This window comes from Canis aureus, chromosome 14 (genome assembly GCF_053574225.1).
Source record: "Canis aureus isolate CA01 chromosome 14, VMU_Caureus_v.1.0, whole genome shotgun sequence".
Lineage (NCBI taxonomy): Eukaryota > Metazoa > Chordata > Mammalia > Carnivora > Canidae > Canis > Canis aureus.
This window is the reverse complement of record NC_135624.1, coordinates 47,516,704-47,533,488: the sequence shown is the minus strand read 5'-3', so window position 1 is coordinate 47,533,488 and position 16,785 is coordinate 47,516,704. Positions and strand designations below refer to the sequence as shown.

The 16,785-nt window shown below is 39.5% G+C and overlaps 1 protein-coding gene across 3 annotated transcripts in view; it reads left to right on the top strand.

Moving 5' to 3' along the window:
- Positions 1-16,785, top strand: part of TEC (tec protein tyrosine kinase) — a 132,847-nt gene that overhangs the window by 17,164 nt on the left and 98,898 nt on the right. Inside the window, exon 2 of one of the 3 annotated variants that reach the window (XM_077847939.1) lies at positions 12,114-12,230. The exons of the other annotated variants lie outside the window; for them this stretch is intronic. The gene's annotated coding sequence lies outside the window, so the exon portion shown is untranslated. The remainder of the gene's footprint in view (positions 1-12,113; positions 12,231-16,785) is intronic. 3 annotated transcript variants of the gene reach the window in all.

Here is a 16,785-nt window from a genome sequence, read left to right as displayed (position 1 = left end):
GCTTCTCCCTCTGCCTGTGTCTCTGCCTCTCTTTCTCTCTCTGTGTGACTATCATAAAAATAAAAAAAATTAAAAAAAAAAAAAAAAAAGAAGTCTGGGGATGTAGAGAGGAGGGATAGTGAAAGAAAAAAGTGGAAGGATTTGCAGAGCAGACTGGTTACAACAGGGCAGAGAAACCGGGCAGGCCACGTGCCGCGTCAGGGGCAGCGGCGTGGAGGCCCTGCGGGGCGGCGCGAGATTGGAAGGTCGAGGAAACAGCTCAGACCAGATCTGAGTCAGATCAGCTGGCCTTTGATTGCTGTGTGTAAAGAGTGAGAGAACTTGTATGTTTTACGATGGCGAAAATGACTGAAATTATGTAGGCTTAACGTGTTTCTCAAACTGTTTTATGGAATACTACAACTCTGGGAGCTGTTAATGAGGTTTAAGGGATGGAGAGTGAGTTCTGTGATCAAGTAGGGCTGGGAAGGCTGCATTCTCTGTGGTTCACGGAGCCTGTTGGTGTAGAAAAGGCCACGAGGAACGCACGTTAAGAAACCAGTTCGGAAAAAAAAAAAAAAGAAAGAAAGAAACCAGTTCGACATTGTGTAATACAGCTTTGCCCGAATATATTTGTCCATTCATTCAACAGGCCTGCGGTAAGCACATCTTATGATAGCGTGTTTTGGTTTGGTTTAAATATTTTATTTATTTATTTATTTATTTATTTATTTATTTATAAATAAGAAAAACCTCATTTTTATTTATTTATTTTTAATTATAGTGTAGTTGACACACAATGTCGCATTAGCTTCAGGTGTGTAATCCAGGGGTTTGACATCTCTGTGTTAGGCTGTGCTCGCCACGGGAATAGCTGCCATCTGTCCGCATGCGACGCTTTTACAACACCGTTGTATGCTGTACCTTTCATTTCTGTGACTTATTAATTCCATAATAATATGGAATTAATTATTAATTAATAATTAATTAATGGAAGCCTGTATGTCCATCTCTCTTTCACCCATTTTCCCCATCCTCCCAATCTCCCTCCCCTCTGGCAGCTGCCAGTTTGTTCTCTTTATGGGGGGAGGGGGTCTTCTTCTGCTTTTTTTTGTTTGTTCATTTGTTTTATTTATTTATTTTTTAAAATTTTTATATGTGTGAAATCATATGGCCTTTGCCTTTCTCTGTCTGACTTATTTTACTTAGCATGATACCCTCTAGGTCCACCCACGTTGTCACACATGGCAAGATTTCATTCTTTTTAAATTTTTTTTCTATTTTTATTTAAGTCTTTTTTTTTTCAAAGATTTTATTTATTTATTCATGAGAAACACACAGAGATTGAGAGAGACAGGCAGAGACACAGGCAGAGCGAGAAGCAGGCTTCACGCAGGGAGCCCAATGTGGGACTTGATCTCTGGACTCCAGGATCACGCCCTGGGCTGAAGACAGGCGCCAAACCGCTAAGCCACCCAAGGATCCCCTCATTCTTTTTTTTTAATGGCTGAGTAATGTTCCACTGATATGTATATATACCCTATCTTCATCTGTTCATCTGTCAGGTTGCTTCCATATCTTATCTATTGTAAATAATACTACAGTTAGCACAGGGGTATAGATATCTTTTCAAATTTGTATTTTTGCTTTCTTTGGATTAATACCCAGTAGTGGAATTACTGGATTGTGTGGTAGTTCTATTTTTAATTTTTTGAGGGCCCTCCATATTGTTCTACAACAGCTGCGCCAGTTTACACTCTCACCAGGAGTGCAGGAGGGTTCCCTTTTCTCTACATCCTCAGTAACACTTGTTATTCCTTGTCTTTTTGATTTTAGCCATTCTGACAAGGTATGAGGTGATATCTCACTGTCATTTTGATTTGCATTTCCCTGATGATTAGTGATGTTGAACATCTTTCATGTGTCTTGGCCATATGGTAGTATGCTCTGGGCACTGCCATTTGTCCTGTGGCAGAGGATAAGATGAGCCAGTGTCCCTACTATTGTGAGGTTATGGTCTGGTGTAACCTGATAGGTCCTAGTGTTCTGAGAAATACAGTTTGGGAAGCCTGGAGTTAAGATGCTTATGTATTCCTGTTCGTGCTGTGGAACGGACTGGAGTGATTGGCTGCCTGCTTGTCCCTCTGCCTCCATGTCTCTGTGTTACACCAGTTCCTTCACCTCTCCACAGAATGTTTCCTGCATCTCCTGCCTTGGGCATGGACAGAGCTGATGACAAAGTCACTTTCAGGTCTCAGAAGTTGGTGACTTGCCGAGGTCATCCAGCTAGTAAGTGGCAGAACAAGGACCAGGACCCAGCTCTGTGGCTCTAGGTTCTATGCTCCTTCCAATCTTGGTGAAAGGAACAATTTGAAATGCCTGAAAATTGAAAAAAAATTCGATAGACTGAACAGGTTAAGTGAGATGCCATCAATGATGCCAAGTTAATCAATAATGGTAGGGCTGACTTAAGTATCACTACCACTACTACCGCCATTTTTATCATTAATATTGAGTAATTGTCATGATCCATGTATCATACTAAGCATTTTATATATTTTTTATTATTTAATTTTTATATCAATCCAGTAGCAATTATTACCCCATTTAATAGATGAAGACACAAGCTCAGATTGGGGAGTAGGGTGTCCATGTTCACACAGCTACAAAGGAACAGAGCCAAACTTCCATACTAGGCTATTTTCAGAGTCCAAACTCTTTTTTTTTTTTTTTTTAAAGATTAAAAAATAATTATTTACTTGGGAAAGCACTCAGGAGAGGGAGAAGCAGACTCCCGTGGTGCAAGACAACCCCCCCTCTCGCCCCCTGCCTGCCCCATGCAGAGCTCAGTATCAGGACCCTGGAATCATATCCTGAGCTGAAGGCAGATGCTTAACTAACTGAGCCACCCAGATGCCCAGAGTCCAAACTCTTACCTTCATTTTCTATATTTCAACTTACCTCGCTCCTTCTCCCTTATTAACACCTAATCTCAGAAAGGATCTGATCATTCATTTATTCCATAAGTCAGATAGCATTCAGCAGATATTTAATGAGTACCTACTATGTGAGGGAACTATTTTAGATAGTGAGGATCCAGTGATGAATACACTGACTAGGTTTCTGCTTGTGTGGAACTTAACAATCAGTGGGGAGAGCACACGATTTTAAATAATCAAGAAAAATATCATGTAGATATAAGTTTCATTTGTTTATTCTCTCATTTGTTTGAGTACAGTTGACATGATCAGTATCGTTAAAATCATTAGAATAGAGACCTGAAAGTGACTGGTTATCTACTTTAGATTGGGTTGTCAAGGGAAGGTCTTTTTTGGAAAAAGTGACATTTAAGCTGATAGGGGAGTTACAGGAAGTTGTTAACTAGGGAGAGAGCAACAGAGGGCAGGTGGAATGATTTTCTGGGTGGAGGGAGCATCATGTACAAAGATACCACCATGCCATGACTTTGCTGTGTTTGAAGAGCAAGAAGAAGGCTCATGTGGTTAAATAATAGTGGGTCAGGGGAGAGTGGTACCAGATACAGCTAAACAAGTAAGTGGTACGTTGGGTTAAGGAGACAGGGTTTTGGCCTAAGGGTGGGGAAACTATTGGAGGATTTAAGTAGGACTGAAGGGGGCACCTGAGTGGCTCAGTGGTTGAGCATCTGCCTTTGGCTCAAGTCATGATCCCAGGGTCCTGGGAGCGAGTTCTATATCGGGCTCCCCATAGGGAGCCTGCTTCTCCCTCTGCCTATCTCTCTCTCTCTCTCTCTCTCTCTCTGTGTATCTCTCATGAATAAATAAAATCTTAAAAAAAAGTACTGAGGGACATGAGCTGATTTATGCTTTTTATCTTTTAATTTTTTTCAACATTTGCATTGATTGCTATGTGGAGAAAGGATTATAAGAAAATATGGAAGGAAGTAGTGGATCCATTTCCTTTTTAAAGATTTATTTATTTATTTTAGAGAGAGAAAGAGCATGAGTGGCAGGGGCAGAGGGAGAGAAAATCTGAAGCAGACTCTGCTCCGAGCATGGAGCACGATGCAGTTCTCAGTCTCATGATCCTGAGATTGTGACCTGAGCCGAAACCAAGAGCGGAGCACTTAACCGATGGCACCACCCTGGCATACCAGAAAATAGGGGATCTATTAGGATATCGCAGTCGTCTCGACAAGGGATGATGGTGGCTCTATCAGGTATTGCCACAGTAATCCCATGTAACAAACATCCCATAAACTCAATGGGGGTACAGGAGTAAGGAGGTGATGGAATAACTGGGTAGTTCTGATATGGCTCAGGGTCAGGCTCAGCTGATTGCTGAGTCAGCTAGGGAGCTCTGCAATATTGCCTTGGTTCTCTGGTGTGTTTGTGAGGGCTATCAGACTGCCAGCTGTGTAGGGTAGCCTGGGCTTATTCTCAGGCTGGCCCAGTCATAATCTCATAGTGATTGCAAAGAAGCAGAAGGGAGTAGAAACAAGCAAGCAGATTTTAACACTTTAGCTTGTGTCAAGCTTGCTACTGTCCCATTGGTCAAGGCAAGTTTTGTGGGTGCACCCAAAGCTAGTGTGGGAGGACGTTGTCAAAGGGACAAGGATCCGAGAGGTGTGAAAAGGTACCAAGAGGTATGAATAATCAGGGCCATTAGTGCAATAGAGTGCATGAATGAGGAGAAAAGTAAAGACTTGAATATTCAGATTTAGGATATTTTGGAGGTACAGTCCAAAGAACATGGTCATGAATTAATTTTGAGGTGTGAGAGGAATGAATCAAAGATAACTCAGATTTTTGGCTTAGTAGCTGGGGAGATGGGGAAGCCATTTTCTTAGATGGTGAAGACTGGGTAAAGAGCAAGTTTTAGGGGAGTATCTAGAATTCTGTTTTAGACGTGTTGTGTTTGAGATACCTGTTAGATATTCAAATGAAGATGTCAGGTTTGCAGTTGGATAAATGAATCTGAGGTTCCTGGGGACAGGGTTAAAGTTGTAGATTCTGGAGTTAGCAACATGTAGATGGCCTTTCAAGCTATGCAACTGGATGCAACCACCCCTGAGGAGAATGGATGAAGAAGGCGAGCAAGCTCAGGATAGAGCTCTGGTACATAACAGTGTTTACAAGTAAAATGGAAAAAAAGAAGCTGGCAAAAGAGACTAAGAAGGTGCAGCCTTTAAGATTGGGGAAAAAAAAAAAGTCCAAAGTCTCTATTGGTTTCATAGAGAACCAAGAGAAACTAAGCATTTCAAGGAGAGAATGGTCAGCTATGTTCAACACTCCTGGGAGGTAAGATAAGTGAGAGGTGACCCCTGAGTTTGGCAACAACGAAGTCCTTGGTGACCTTGACAAATGCAGTCTTAGTAGAATAATGGAGACAGAAGCCCAACAGGAGTGATTTGAGGAAAGCACATGGGGTGAGAGTAACCCTAATATTGTCTTTCAAGAATTTCTGCTATAGAGACTCAGAAGCGATGTGGTTGTTGGAGGATAATGTGGGTCAAGAGATTAGCTTCTGTTCGGGAACATAAGTGATGTCAACTATGCCAAAGGGGGTGACCCAAGAGGGGATCCTGTTCACTGTAGGGATGGGGTAACTGCAGCCCAGAAGTGTTTGAGATGGCAAGAGAGGATGGGATTGAGAATTATAATGAACTTGAGTCCGTGTGTTACCTTCTTCAAGGGATATTTGGGTTCCATTTTCTATTTCTAATTTTGGGACGGAAGGGTATATCCACTATTGGAACCCTTCCAGCCATCAGCCAAGGTCGGGAAGTATGAGTTCTATTGTCATACTGGGCAGATTGAATATTTCTGTATCAGGCTCACTCAGGTACCGTTGTAGAGGAGAGACCTCCTTGGAATCATTCTGTCTCTGTAGGTGGTGCTCAATGTTTCTTATAATGATAGTGAAACCCATCAATTCAGTTTCTTAGATTTTGAGATGGGTAGCAAGTTAGGCAGGTCCCGGGCAGAGCTCAGAAGGGAATGTAAATTAACGAGCCATTTCCTTGTCCAGGAATACTGGTATAAGAACCAATTACACCCAGCAATATAGGTATTACCATTAATGGATAAACTAGCAGACTTTAGGGTGATTGGCTAATGCCATTCGGTAGATCCTAGATAAGGCATGCCTTCTGGAATTCTAGCTGAGTGATAGAAATGTTGCTTTTTATGTTTTTTAAGCTGTGTAAACTCAATTTTAAAGGGTCATGTAGGGCAGCCCGGGTGGCCCAGTGGTTTAGCGCCGCCTTCAGCCCAGGGCATGATCCTGGAGACCCAGGATCGAGACCCACGTTAGGCTCCCTGCATGGAGCCTGCTTCTCCCTCTGTCTGGGTCTCTACCTCTCTCTCTCTCTCTGTGGCCCTCATGAATAAATAAATAAAATCTAAAAAAAAAGGGGGGGGGGTCATGTAAAGCAAATGTGTTAAGGAAGTGGTAATTTAAAACATATTTTGTAAAATAAAAAATAAAAAATAAAATGTATTTTGTGTAAGTTCAAGAATACATTTGGTGGTATTTAAGGAACTATTTTCATCAACCCTCCCGGGGTATGTGGCCTGTGTTTAGTGGGTGAGGATGGTGGTGTGAAAAAATGCAGTACCCTATCTTAGAGTTGTTTTGACAGCTTTGGAGGATTTTTGTTCAATTGCTTCGAGTCTGCTTTGCTCTTTCACTCATTTAAAATATTAGTATCCACTTGTGCAATTCATATTGTGAACTGAGAACCACATCTGTTGCCACTCTGCCTTTTAGAGCTTTCTGACTTGGCAGAAATAATACTGAAAAGGACACCTGCCAGAGTCTTAATAATTCTTATATATAGCAGTCTGACGAGTGTTGGCTCAGTGTTCATAGAAATACCATGGAGTCAAGAAGCAGGGCTTAAATCAGATAAAATCAGAATCTTAAAATGTAAATGCTTCTCGTGTGAAGCTATAGATCTTTGGAACTGTTGGCGTTTTCTATTATAACGGGTTGTTCAGAAGCGCACATCTGAAAATACGTGGCAAGATACATATTAGTCTTTAAAACATTTCACAATAAATATGCTATTTTTATCTATTCTTGACATAATATTAAAATTTCTGTCACATATTGGAGAACAAATAAACTGAATTCCATTCAAGATAATACATAACAGATAGAGGCCAAGGATCATATTACTTATTTACCTATTTCTATACTTTATTCCTATTTCTTGAGTTAATAAGGGCATAACCTAGCTAGCTTGGCCCACAAAGAAATGCTTTTACAAGGATTTATTTATTAAGCTATTATCAAGTGTTAATATTAGAAATAACCAGGTGAGGAATATTATCATTTCTGCCCAAACTTATTGAAGATGTAGCATGTATTATCTTTCATTTTACGATCCCACAAACTTGTGTCTTCTTAGAATTTAATCACAGGAAAAAATTTTCTTTTGGACAGTATCTCTTATAAAAAAATTACAATTCTTTGTGGCTCTATATTATCCTTTGCTTCCTGGATTTTGAGAAGCTCCAAATTTAATGCACAATTGCATTACATGTCTCAGACTTCCAGATATCAGTGTGTTTAGCAGAATTGTTAGCACATGTACATTTGATTTAAGAGAATTCAACTTTGTGTGGGTCGACAAAGGAAAGAGAGCAAAGAAACAATTGAAAGAGGATGGATGAGTCTGTTTTACTCAGCGAGCATTGAAAGATGTATACGCTTACTTCTCCCTTCTCGGTCATAATTTGCAAAGGTTTTTCTATGAGCATCTCACAGTGCTGAACGTGATTTCAGTAATTAGACATAAGTACTTTTTCACGCCAACTCTTCCCTAAGTTCAAGCCAACTAATTTCTCCAATGCAAACCCCAAGCCCCCAAATCTACTTTTCTCTGTGCTAGATTGTTTGCAAAAAGGCCTCCATAATTCCCCACCCCATATCTACTCCATCTTGAGTGGTCACCTCTAATACTGACCCTGGGCTTAGCCAAAGAGACAGTAGCAAAGGCAAAGCATTCGGAGATGTGAAATTTGTCATGCACTGGACTTGCTCCCTCTTACTGCTCACGGGATCCTGAGAACTATAAGAAAAACAACCCAAGTTGTCCTGTTGAAAAGCCACATAGATGGGAACTGAAGTGCCCTGGCCAATAGCCTGCAAGTATCAGAAATGGGAGTGAGACCATTCTAGACAGCTAGGTTAGAATTGCCCCTCCAACCTATAGAATCATGAGAAATGAGACCTTTTTATTGTTTTTGTGCTACTAATTATGGAATGGGGTTTTTGGGCAGTTGTTCTTCTCAAAAGCCAATGCTGATATAACTTCCAGTCCTAGTAGACATTTCTGCTGATGCTCTTGGACATCTGCAGAGACCATGTGTCAGTCTCCAGTGTGGCTATCTTCTGGGAAATAGTCAAGGCTAATTCTGACTGTATTCAGTTTTTGCCATATGTGTTTATGCGAGAATCAACTCCCACATGAGCTTGGCTTCCACTCTGGTGTCTTCCTGCCTTTTGGTTTCTGGTTTGTCCTTTTGCTTTTAATTCTTAATCTGTATATTGTTGACATGTTGTAGTGCATTTTTTTTTCTTAAATTTCTTTCTTTCTTTTTCTTTTTCTTTTTTAAGACTTTATTTCTTTATTTATGAGAGACACACACAGAGAGAGGCAGAGACATAGGTAGAGGGAGAAGCAGGCTCCCTATGAGGAGTCTAATGCAGGACTCGATCCTGGGAATCCAGGATCACGCCCTGAGCCAAAGGCAGCCACTCAACTGCTGAGCCACCCAGGTGTCCCCTTAAATTTTTTTTTTTATTGAGAATAAAAATCACTATTTAAACCACTTTTAAAGAGTACAACACAGTGGTTTTTAGATTTACAATGTTGTGCAACCATCACCACTAATTCCAGAAGATTTCTCTCACTCCAAAAAAGAAACCCTACATACCCAGTTCTCCCCTCCTCCCATCCAGTTATGTACTTTGTGTCTGTGTGGATTTGCCTATTCTGGACATTTCATACATGTGGAATTAACACTATCTGTGGCCTTTTGTGTCTGGATCCTTTTACTTAGCATAATGTTTTCAGAGTTCATCCACATTGTATAATGTACCAGAACCTGATTCCTTTTTATGGTAGAGTAACATTACACTGTAGGGATATATATATATATATATATATATATATATATATATCTTCACCAGTTGGTGGACATTTGGGTTGTTTCCACTTTTTGACTATTATGAGTAATGCCACTATGAGCATTCATGTATGAGTTTTTGTGTGAAAATAGGTTTTCGGTTCTCTTGAGTTTATACTTAGGAGTAGAAATGCTGGGTTATATGTTAACCTTTGAGCAACTACCAAACTATTTTTCACGGTGGCTATACCATTTTACATTCCCACCAATGTATGAGTTTTCTCTACATTCTTACCGGTACTTCTTATTTTCCCCTTAAAAAAAATTACAGAACTTCTAGTGTGTGTGAAGTAGTATCTCATGTGGTTTTGATTTACATTTCCTTAATGACTAATGATGTTGAGCATCTTTTCGTGTGTTTATTGGCCATTTGTACATCTTCTTTGAAGAAATGTCTATTTAAGTTCTTTCCCATTTTTATTTTTATTTTTTTTTATAAAAGATTATATTTATTTGTTTGACAGAGAGAGAGAGAGAGTGAGAGAGAGCAGAAACAGGGGGAGCAGCAGAGGGAGAGGAGGAAGCAGGCTCTATGCTGAGCAGGGAGCCCAGTGTGGGGCTCAATCCTAGGACCCCAGGATCATGACCTGAGCTCAAGACAGATGCCCATCCTGTGGGTTGTCTTTCACTTCTTTGATCATGTCCTTTGACATACAAAGCTTTTTAAGTTGATGAAGTCCAATTTATCTATTTTTTTTCTTGCTTATGCTCTTGATGTCATGTTTAAGAAACCATTCCCTAATCTAAGGTCATGAAAATTTACAGCTATGTTTCCTTCTAAGAGTTTTATAATTTCAGTTCTTATATTAAGTCTTTATCCATTTTGAGATCATTTTTGTATATGGTGTAAAGTAGGGGTCCAGAGTCATTCACATCTTCTTGTCCCAGCACCATTTATCTAAAAGACTATTCTTTCCTCATTGAATGGTCTTGGTACCCCTGTCAAAAATCAACTGAGCATAGATGCATGGGTTTATTTCTGAACTCTCAGTTCTATATTGTTGGCCTTTACATCTATCCTTATGTAGGACCATGCTGTTTGAATTACTGTAATGTTCTAAGTTTTGAAAGTGGGGGTGTGAGTCCTTTGATTTTGTTCTTTTTTTTCAAGATTTATTTGACAGTTCAGCATTATTGTATGAGTTTTGGGATCAGCTTGTCCATTTCTGCAAAAAAAAAAAAAAAGGCATTGGAATTTTGATAGAGATTGCACTCAATCTGTAAATCCATTTGGAAAAGATTACCATTTTAGCAATATTAAATCTTTCAATCCATGAATGTGGATATCTTTCCACTTATTTGGGCCTTCTTTATTTTCTTTCAGCAATGTTTTATAGTTTTCAATGCACAAGTCTTGCACTTTCTTGGTTAAATTTTGTTCATGTATTTTTATTGTAAAGTATTTCAATTTATCTCTGGATGTATACAAGGTACAATTAGATTTCAATAAAAATGTTCGTGTGTGTGTGTGTGTGTGTGTGTGTGTGTAACTCTTCAGCTATTTAATGTAGCCAGACTTTTATTCCAGAAATCTGGGAGTAAGGATACTAGATTTCTGGTCTCAAAGGTTTTATTATTATTTCAGTTACAATCTCTTTGTTTTTATTTATTCATTTATGAAATGGTACCTGCCAAGGTATCATCTATTCCTTCAGATTTTAATTTGTTAGTGATTGGGATCCCTGGGTGGCGCAGCGGTTTGGCGCCTGCCTTTGGCCCAGGGCGCGATCCTGGAGACCCGGGATCGAATCCCACGTCGGGCTCCCGGCATGGAGCCTGCTTCTCCCTCTGCCTGTGTCTCTGCCTCTCTCTCACTGTGTGCCTATCATAAAAAAAAAAAAAAAAAAAATAATAATAATAATTTGTTAGTGATTGGTAGTGATAATATGGAAATTAAAACGATAAGGCTGATAGCAGATGTGCCTTATGTGCCAGGTACTGTTCTGAGTGCTTTATGTTTATTAACTTATTTAATAAAATTAAATACTGAGTGGGTATAGTTTTAAAAGTTAAAGGACTATGTGGTTTGTGTGTGTGTGTGTGTGTGTGTGTCTGTGAAACCTTACCTTTTGAGTGACCTTTGGGAGAAAAAACATAATTTTAACCCAGGGTTCTCAAAAAATAGCAATGGTGAACAATTAATCTTTAAAAAGTAAGATATTGATAATAGTATTAATGAACAAAGAGTGGGAGGTAGTATTTATCCAATCACCTTTTCTGGACTTTAATTTTTCTCTCAATTGAGAGGTTTGGAGCAGTGATCTCTGGTTATTAGAGTGCCTCAACTTCATTTTCTGTAATCAAATGACCTGGATTTGATACATTCCCCTATCCTCTGTGTGGGAGTTGAGAAGAAGCATGTTGCAGGGGAAGGCTCTTTAAGACATCAGATTGAAACCCCATTGGAGCATAAGCTCCACAAAGGCAGGGCCTGTGTTTTCCTTTACACCATTGTATCCCCGCCACAGTGCTTGATACTGAGTAGATTATAAATAAACATAAAAAAATGAATGAACAGATAAACACAACGCTGGAAATGAATAATTTTGGGTTATATGTTAACCTTTGGGCAACTATTTATTTATTTATTTCTTTTTAATAGTGAAACAAGCATTCTTTCCTTTGAGAGTATCTGTGTGTCTTTGGGTGGGTGTGGGAAAGAGGAAGGATTATTGAAATAGGATAAACTTCAATTAATAGAAGCTGTTTTTACTGTTTGTCTTTAAACTCACCTTGCATTTCGTGACGCTAGGCCCTTAGTCTGTGATGTGCCCTTGCCTCACCATCTTCCACGGGTGATGGCTACCTCAGCTTTTTAGCCCAACTTGGACATCATCTTCTATGATGATCTTAACCATCTCCCATCTCCAGACAGAGTTGAAGCTTTATGCATCTATGATACAGCATTTATTACATGGTAACAAATTGTTAGCTTTGTCATATCTGTTCCTCTCCTAGGCTGTGGGCATCTCATGCTTCGTTCTGTGCCCCAGAGCCTGGTAACATGTCTGGCACTCAACAGATTCTCAGTTGATAGTTGCTGAATGTGTAAATGTGTACGAGTTCAGAACAAAGGTAAGGCAACCACTAACTGGCCAGCAGCGTTCCTGAGTGTTTGACCTGAGTAGGAAGCCTTAAGTGAGTTTTCTAATTTACACCTCTTGATGCTCCTTTAGGGTTGGTACCACTGTCCTCATTTTACAGATAAGGAAATAATCTCAGAGGGGTTAAGTAACTTGCATAGTGTTAAACAGCTAATAAATGGCAAAGCTACAATTTAGAGCCAGGTCGGTCAGGCTGTCAGGTTCTTCAGGTTCCTTCCACTAAGTCGTTGCTGTTCAGCCAGGAGTTCCAACATAAGTAATTGGTGAAATAAGATCATGGAGGGTGACAAAGGGAAAGACATCTTTAGGGTCATGTTGATAGAACCACTGTTTTTGTATTTCCAGCTCTATCAGGTGAATTAATTAAAATTTGGATAGTTCATTATTTTGAAAGGTTATAGACCTGTCTTCTAAATGGTCGAATTTTCTGTTTTTCAGAGAGTAGTAGTAGTAGTATGGGGAACAGGTGGATTTCTAGAATGTCTAGGGCCCAGAAACTCTGTTAGAGATATCAGCTTCAGGGCATTAATCTCCCAGATGACATCGCAGGGCCCTCCCAGTTTGTGCGGTTGCTCTCGATTGCATTTTCAGTTGAGGGCAGAGAAGTTTCCTCTACACCATGAGGCGTACTCTTACATTTTAACAGGGGATTTGGAATAGGGCTGGACAAAGACCTGTCACATTCAGGAGATGAGAGCAGAAAAGCTTGATGGACACACTGTCACTTGACACGTGGGAGATGGAGGGGACTCAGGCCTGGGCCTCTGTGACGTGTGAGCTCGAAGCTGTCAGCCCCTTTGGAAAAGAGAACCTCTTGCCTGGGACAGAATTCATCCTCAGGAGCCTGTCTGAGTGGAAAAGGATCCTGTTTATTGTTTGATCATTTGTGATTCTACGACCCTGCTGATTTAAAATGCAGATGGATATACTTTTGATATGAAGTTTTTCTTTTAAGTCTGTCCAGTGACAATAAGAGCAACTAAAAATAGTGAAGGGTCTGAAGTAGATCCTTCCGTTGCCTTTGAGGTTTGGCTTCTGAAGTAAATACCATCGAGGCGTAAATAAAGCGACATCATTAAGTCCTCCAGTACCTACTGAATATATGCTGTGTTTCAGGTAGTGAACTGGTTGCTAGATCATGCCAACTATTATATTTTCCTGTGTTTGATTTGTGTAAGAGTGTTCAGAGGGGAAAAACAATTTGGAAATATGTTTTTGAGAAATTTCTGTGAAACAATGATTTATATGTGTATGTAATGCAGGTATACACATACGTATATGCAGGTATTAACTAGTTGTGTTGTGGGGCTCTCTAAGTATCTGTGCTGCTTATTTTTTTTTATTTTTAATTAATTAATTAATTTATTTTTATTTTTTATTGGTGTTCAATTTACTAACATACAGAATAACCCCCAGTGCCCGTCACTCATTCACTCCCACCCCCCGCCCTCCTCCCCTTCTACCACCCCCAGTTCGTTTCCCAGAGTTAGCAGTCTTTACGTTCTGTCTCCCTTTCTGATATTTCCCACACATTTCTTCTTATTTAGGTAAATTTGATTTTCAGAATTTCATCTCACACTGGAAAAAATTGGGCATTAATTTTTTTTTAATAGAAGATGGCTTCCCAAATAATCGAAATTTCCAGGCTCACTGAAATATGTGATCCTCTGTTGGCAAAACGTAAGATTGAGATTTAATACTCAGATATCACCCTAAAAAAGTATTTAGCTTGAAAATCTTTGTATGGTTACGTGATATTTATGAGTGAGAAATATTTGTTCTGGAGAATGTAGTAGAAAGTAGTCAGATGATGATGAAGTGAAAGTTCTGTAAAATACTAGATTTCAGTTTAAGCCTTTGACAAATCCTGGAAGTTCTCTGAAACCATTCCTCAATTCTCTAACATGCAGATGGCCTGGATTCCAACATTATTTACTCTTTCTGAAGGTTTCTATCATGTGTACTGAATAAATGTTTTTTCCTATGGGAATGTAGTTGAATCCAAATAGGAAAATTATTCTAGTTAAATTTTATTTTAATCTTTCAGCCATGTATTTGGAAGGCATCTGGTCTCTTAAGTGAAGAATCTGTATAATTAAGAGTCATTCCTTATCAGTCATAAAAAAGGATGAGATTGTGCCATTTGAAACAACATGGACAGGTCTAGAGGATGTTATATTAAGTGATAGAAGTCAGACTGAGAGAGACAAATACCATATAATTTCATAAGTGGAATCTAAAATAAAAATGGGAGTACCAAAAAACAAAACAAAACAAACAAACAAACAAACAAACAAACAAAAAAAACCCAAAAAATGGGAGTACCTGGCCGGAGCGATTGGTACAGCATTCAACTCTTGATCTTGGGGTTGTGAGTTTGCGGCCTACGTCAGGTATAGAGATTACTTAACAAAAATAAAATCTTTTAAAAAAATGAATAAGCAAACCAAAGGTGAATCAGACCTGAACATACAGAGAACAAACTGATGGTTGCCAGAGGGGAGAGAAATGAAGGTTTGGGCAAAATGGGTGAAGTCAGGAGTGGGAGATATAGGCTTCTACTTATGGAGTGAATAGTCATAGGAATAAAAGGCATAGTGTAAGGAATATAGTCAATGATACTGTAATAGTGATGTGGGGTGACAGATGATAGCTGTACTTAGGTAGCATAATGTATAAACTTGTCAAATCACTATGTTTAACACCTTAAACTAGTATAACATTGCATTCCATCTATACTCAAAAAAAGTCATTCTTCCATAACTAGGGCTATTTTCTCTTTAACTTCTTTTCTACATTAACAAAATACTCCAAATTAAAACTCATGGTGGAGAGCCACTATAAAACTTGAGTATGACATAGTGAACACGTGCCATTTTTAACTTTAAAACATCTTTTAAAAAGATTTTTTTTATTTATTTATTTATTTATTTATTTATTTATTTATTTATTTATTTAAGACCCAGAGAGGCATAGACACAGAGGGAGAAGGAGGCTCCCCGAGGGGAGCCCGATGTGGGACTTAATCCCAGGACCCTGGGATTATGCCCTGAGCGGAAGGCAGACTCTCAACCACTGAGCCACCCAGGCGTCCCTTAAATTTTTTTAAGTAGGCTCCACATGCAGCATGGGGCCCAGCACTGGGCTTGAACTCCATGACCCTGAGATGCAGACCTGAGCTGAGATCAAAAGTCAGATGCTTAACTGACTGAGCCACCCATACACTCGCCATTTTTAACTTGTATTTCCTCTTAATAGTTGTTATCAAAATCAAACAACTTTTTAAAAAGATTTTTTAAGTAATGTCTACACCCAATATGAGGCTTGAACTTAAAACCTCGAGATCAAGAATCTCATGCTCTACTGACTCAGCCAGCCAGGCACCCCTAACGTCAAACTATTTTTAGGAAAGAATCTTTATATGCTTTATATGTGAAAGTCATCATAAAGGCCAAACATTAGTATCTACTTCTATTCATATGTTTGATGTATCTCTAGCCAACTGTCAAAATCCTGTTCGTATGTCATTTCTTTATTGAAGTGATCCACAATACTTAGAAGAGGGGTAATGGTTTCCCCTTCAGTGATCATGTATTAGCGATTTCTGGGGGCTGTGTCCTGAAACTCTTTGCCCATACCACTTTTCTAGCCTTTAACAGACTATATTGTGGCTTTTTGTTTTCAAGTCACTTGTTCCTATGCCTGCCTCCCTAGAGCAAAGATCATGTCTTGTTCATCTTTGTAATGCATAGTTCCTCATACATTATGACTGTGCTATAAATGTCAGATCAGAATGCATGATTACATGAATGTCTAAGACTGTTCCTGTGGACAAATTAGCTCATGAACCGAGAATGGTAAAAAGATGGATGAGTGAGGAAGAGGAAACATTCTAAGGGAGGGAAGAAGGCTGACAGATTAGAGATGAATGGAATGAGGGAATGGGCTAGTCAAGAATGATATGGTATATATATGTCCCAGTTAACTGTTGCTATATAACAAACCACTTGAACTGTACAGACACACAACCACCACCGTTTCATCACATGGGTGGATTCTGTAGGTTAAGAATTGGACAGTGCAGTGGGAATGTCTTGGGTCTACCCCATAATATCTCTTTTCTTGGAAAACTTGAAAGCTGGGGATGATTTGGACCATTTGGAGCTGGAATCATCTGAGAGTTATGTCTCTCATTTGCCTGGCTCCTGGGCTAGGATGATTAGAAGACTGGGCTCAGTGGGAATTAAGCACTAGAACGCCTACGTGTGGCTTCTTCACTTGGCAGGGGCTTCTCTCAGTATGGTGGCTACATTCCAAGATGAACTGTCCAGAGTAAGAAGTCCAAAAGAGCCAGACGGGGTACTTGGCCTTTTCTGGCCCAGCCTCAGGGATCGTATTGTATCCTGTCTGCTGTCCTATATTAGTCAAAGGCCCACTCAGATTCAAGGGGAAGAGATGTAGACCCTGACTCTCAATGGGAGGAGTGTCAATGAATTTGCATCTGTTTCTAAAACTGCCTCATTACA